Genomic DNA, 6,000 nt, shown 5'->3' on the forward strand with positions numbered 1-6,000 from the left:
AATTTATTATTTTAAATCTAAAGTTATCAGCATAGTGCTCAAAACAATGTTGACAATGAAATCACCTATTTTAACAACTCTCTTTCTTAAATATTTTTATAAGGTGCATTACATTTAATGATTTTACAATTTTATGTTGTATAAATGGAAGTGAGCAAGTTTGATCCGTGCGTTATGTTTCACCTCCCAATCATAGATATTTAATTAGGATATCCTCCTAAACTATTTCGAAATCTTTTATTATGTAGTTTATTATTTTAAATCTAAAGTTATCAGCATAGTGCTCAAAAATTGTGGAAATAATTAATTAGACATAAAGTAAACATAATACCTCTTTCAACTCCCCTACCATCATCTTTGGCAATTTCTCCCAGTAATAAGCAGTTGATTCTAAAGCTCATTGATTCAAGTTATCCCTATAACGTGGGCAAGGATTTCCTCTATTACTCTAATTTTGAGTCCCCACGCTATAGTTGTAAATAGGAAAAACTTATAGGTGAAACCCTATAGATTATCCACCCTCCATCTTGAAAAATTTGACACACTTCAGGGTTGCCCCAAAGTTGTTTGAAGGTGACAGGTTCATGTTGGATAGTTGAACTTCCCATTGTGCAAAAGATTGATGTATCATATTAAATAGTGGTAGCAATATGCTATGAACACCAATAGCAGTATCAAACAATAATAGTAATAATGGAAACATTGACAACATTCATGTAATGAGGAAGATGAGGGTTAGTAATTTCCAAATAAGGTATCAATGCCAAAAATAAAATTTAGTGACTTCTAGAGTGTTGTGTCATAATGGACCTTAGTGTGCTAAAGATTATGGAAGATATAGTTTATTATGAGGGTGAAGTGATTAGAAGATTAGCAATGTAATAGTCAGGAGAATTACCCCATGTTCCCCCTCCCCCTCCTCCCAACTAATGGAACATGTTGTCCTTGCAATGAAAAATAAATTAGGAAGGTACTAAAGTAATTTCAATCATGAAAAAGTACTAAAGTAATTGTGAAAAAGGTTTCTAGTCTTTTCCATTCCCAAGGAGATCAACTTGACCCACTTGTGTATCTAGGCACCTAGGGCTTGAGAAGTTAGGAAACTTATACAATAATTGAACCCTAGCGACCAACCAAATTTATCCTGTCTTCTGTGTGCGACCGAGCTTCTAGCCTCGAAAGACCAATTTTTGTCTTCAAAAGTTTTTCTTTCTATCCTTGATCTGTCTGAGCTCTCTATTTAATAGCTAGAACTGGTACAAATTCATTTTATTTTGCTTGATTTCTTTAGATTTTATGTCCTTCATTGGGAGAGGGTTTTTGACTTGTACTAGGCATTGATCTTCTTGTTTTTTCTGATCTATTGGATCTATTTATTTATTTTTCTGTTAGCTGCCGATCTTTGTTAGATCTTAGCCATTTCTTATGCATTGGTTGGGATCTTCCATTTCTTGTGTCCTCCCATAAGTTCAGTCTCTTCTGGGGGGTGCTAGCTGGGATGGATCGATCTCTACGGAAAAGGAGGTGGATTTACTTTAGGGGTACTCTCTTCCTTTTCCTCTTCAAGTTCTTAAGGTGGAGATGAAGTTTGGTTATGTTCAAGTTCCCTTTTGGACCTAAGGTTGATTTCTTAGATCTCCATAGCATAGGAACGGTAAGATGTCTCTCCAATGTAGACTTGTTGTGCTTGCTCATTATTCGGGTTCAGATTAGGTTGAGCATGCATCTGAGGTTGCTTGGTTGGAGCGGGATGAGTGATTTGTGGTTGAGGTGGAGGTGGAGCAGTAAAGTAGGAGGTTGGTTAAGTTGAGGCCTCCACCCATGTGATGGGTTATTCCATTTAGGAGGTTGGGAAACATATGGCTGAAATGGTTAATTGACATGTTGGGGAGGATATTGAGGGGCATCAAGCCAAGGAGGAGGTGTGGAACGTGATGGATGAGGGGAATAGTACTATGGTGGAAAGGGTGCATTCTGGTAGGGATGGTATTAAGAGTAAGATGCACCTTGCATGCCCTGCTAGTATGGACGAGGTCCTTGAGGCCTCCTTTGATTTATAAAGCAGAGTTGCTCAGCCCCACCTTCCGCCCCTTCGTATACAACTTTTAAACAAATAAAGGAAGGGTATTTATCTGTGGCATGGCTTTCCTCACAGATTGAGCAGACCTGTACAACATGTAATGGGCATTCATTTCTGGGTTTCCTTTTAGTTCATTTATGGCATAAAATAACTAGGGCTCTCTCTGCTTCCTCTGGTTTCCTCTTCATTTGCATGGTATCCATTTGCAAAGAAAAGGCATGCAAAATTTCACTTTTAAAGTCTTCCAACATGTTCCTAATCTCATTCTTGATGGATGTTGTGGAAGGGGAGGAATTGATCAAGCCTTGACTAGCCCTACCCTTCTTTCTACCGGCCCTAGAGTGAATTTTGAACAATGCTTTGATGTCGTCATAGGATAAATGATAGATATCTCCCCGAGACAACATGTTGATGTTTTCCAGCATGTCCTCCCTAATCCCTCAAAGAAGAACTAGCTTGAGTGATTCAGGATCAAGGGTGCATCTGGCCCTCCTATAACTGAGTTGAAATCTCTCCTCATAGTCTTTCAAGGATTCATCATGTCCAAGAGTCATTCTAAAGATTTATTCCTTGGTTTATTTGGACCTATAGTAGTCCTTGCACTTGTCATTAAAAGCTTGTTGAATTTGAGCCTAGGTAGTGACGTTATCCCCAGGCAGACCCATAAACCAGCCCAAGGCTGCATCCTTAAGGGTAGATGGGAATAACTTCAACTTCTGATCATTAGAGGCATAGTCATAGGTCCTACAGGTAACGAAAAATTTAAACATAAAGGTATCAAGATCCTTAGAGGCTAACCCATGAAAGTGTGGAAGGGAATTAGGGCCGATATTCTCCATTCTAGCCTCTTCACTAGTCTCTATGATAGGGAAAAAAATCATTGTTCCTATTTCCAGCCATGGTTTGGGTAGATGAAGTGGGTACTTCTCCTTCCCGAATAGGTTCTTCAAATATCTCAGGTTTCTCACCTAGAGGGTCTTCTAACACCCCTAGAGTCAGAGAGGGAAGCTCGCAGTCACCGGAGAAGAGTGAGGGTTGACTACTTGAGGGGGTGGGGTGTTCGGTAAGAATTTTCCTTGGGTATCTCTATTCCTACGAGGTATGAAAGGAATTTTTCTCTTTTGTTTTTATGTTGCTTTTTCAAAACTGTATGTAAAACAGAAAACAATGTTGAAGCATATATAACATCTACCTAGACACCTCCCCGACAACTCCCAAGAGTTCTACAACTCCCAAGGGCTCCTCAACTCTATTTATCAACCTAAGGTTCGTACAAACTTCGAGGTGAGAATGCTATATACACAGTAGATGGGATTCTACTCATGCCACCCTCAACTAGGAAATTTGATCAATAGTTCTCCAAGACCATTCTTCCTACTGAATTAGAAGGAAAACTAACTAATGAAGGTGCAACTTAGAAGCTACCTCTAATGATAAAAAGGAAAATTATTTTTGAACTTCAACTTGTAAATGTTATTGAATCAATTCATGAAAATATAAGAGCTACACTACTTGTAGAAAGGGAACTACATTATCTTGCAATCAACCATCTAGCTACCAAATATACTTGCAGACAAGAAGCTAACCTACCAAATCATAACTCAAGATTCCATGTATCATCTATCTAGCTCACACTTGCATATAAATTAATGTTCTATTTGTGCCAAATATGTGATAAAGAAACTCATGCTATCCTATTTTGCAGTAAAGGAAAATGATGGTTGGAGTGGCTTAGGTGCTTCCCATGATCATTGAGTCACAGTTGGGGCCCAACCTACTTCTAAACTAAGTCCAAATTGCATAAAAGGTCAAAATAAGTGGAGAAAGAGGATGCTACATGTATGCTATAGAAGGCTGCGACAGGTACCCTATATTGCTACTTGAAGGCCTGTAATTCTATAGGAAGGTTGCCGAGAAGATTTGGGAGGTAGTAATGCTGGGTTCCAGGAATGGAAAGGTGGATGGAGGTTGAGGTAAATGGATTAAATTTGACCAACACCCCTATCCAAGTTCAAATCCTTTCGAAGGCCTGTTTTGCACTAGGAGAGCTTCTCACGGTGATCTAAGAGGCTGATCTCAAGAACATAACTTTGAAGATAGAATTTGAGCTTCATAAAAGATGCCGAGGAAGTCCAAGATGGATGTGGTGAAAGGCCCCTTTCCTGAAGATCCAAATATCCCTGCAACATCACATGCCTATACCCTTTTACCATTGAAAAATGAAACAACTAATAGTGGAAAGGATGAGTTGAATTTAAATGTCATCTAATCTGAGCCAAAAACTCTAATCCAGTCAATGAATCAACTCCTAAGCTATATTAAGCTCATGAAAAACAATATGACTAATGTAGACCTTCTTCCAAGAAATCATAAACATAGTATTTTTGGACTGTGATTGTAGATCCTTCCATTCATGCTCCCATGGGAGAGATGAGATAGAGGTCACAATCACAAGATTTTTAAGGGTTATTTTCTAACGAAATGCAGAAAACTAATAAAAACTTTGAAGTAAAAAGAAATACCAATACACAAGAGGGTCCTAAGCCATTGGGTTTGGGCCCAAACCCAAGAGCCTCAACCCTCTAGAGATAACTTAGTGATTAACCAATAACAAGGTTATCATTATCATTGCATCAATGTCAAATGACCTCGAGATGATGAGAGAGTGTGTGGTGATCTTGGGCTCATTGAAGGAGTTGAGGAGGTGGAAAACCTGCTAGAATCTCTCCCCGTTGTCTACTCCCAGCCCATACATGTAAATTACCCAAAAAATCCTCAGTTTCCTCCAATTAAATCATATTAGGTTACATGACATAGAAAAACATCTTTTACCCTTCTCACTAAGCATAAGATAACAAAAATTATAAATAAATGTGAGAAAGACATAGTTCCAAAGATGGAGGATGACATTATGACCCTTATGATGCACCTATTTATGAGCCTCATCAATTTTCATGGTACAATTTATTATGGTTTGACATATGCCTCAAAAGGTGATATACAATTGTAGGGATATACAGATGCAGATTGGGCAGGGAGCGTTGAAGACAAAAATAGTACTTCCGAAGGTTTCTTTAGCTTGGGCTACTCTACGAGTCGTGGATGAGTAGGAAGTAGAAATATATTTCACTTAACACTACTGAGGCAGAGTATATTGCATCCATTCTAGCAAGTTGTGAAGAAGTGTGGCTTTGGAAGTTACTCACAAGACTATTTGATAAGGTGCTAGAACAGACTGAGATATATTGTGACAATCAAAGCTATGTGAAGCTGATAGATAATCTCAGTCTGTACTTGATCACCTATTCATGGTAATACAATAATGATGATGATTTTTTATAGCCTTTTGTTAGAGAATTTTGTCAACAAAATAACATCTGCCTAGTTATTATGAATACCTCCCTAGTTAAGAGGGAGTGCTGAATCTTGTAGCTATGGTTGGCCTTTATAATTTATATTTTATCCCTTGAAGTATATAATGTAGTTCTATGATCTGTTCTTCATGTCATTTTTTCCTTTGAAAGAATTAATATAAGACACGTTGTTCATGTCGATATCAAGAAAGAAATTTTCAAAATTTGAATTCTGAATTTTTGGCTCCAAATTTTTCAATTCGGTCCTCCTTAAGGTCAAGTCAGCCCTAGTGAAGAGACACCCATTGATAGAGAAAAAACATTATATATAAAGAACTTAACCTCCTCCACAAGGCACGATTCGATTTCTCACACAAGAAGAAATATTTTGGGCATCCAAGCGAATAAGAACAACAATGAAGAAGGACAATAAGGACAAATTCACATCAAGAATATTTATCGATTTATATACGTTGACCATGTGATTTTCTAGGAAGTTTTTGGGTGACAGGTCGAACTTCTAGGATGTAGGTCCAAAATTCTGGCATAACATTTTGGGTAGCAGGG

Source organism: Pinus tabuliformis, chromosome 2_1, assembly GCF_031772625.1.
Source record: "Pinus tabuliformis cultivar Carrire ecotype Pingquan chromosome 2_1, CPIR1, whole genome shotgun sequence".
In the NCBI taxonomy this organism is placed as follows: domain Eukaryota; kingdom Viridiplantae; phylum Streptophyta; class Pinopsida; order Pinales; family Pinaceae; genus Pinus; species Pinus tabuliformis.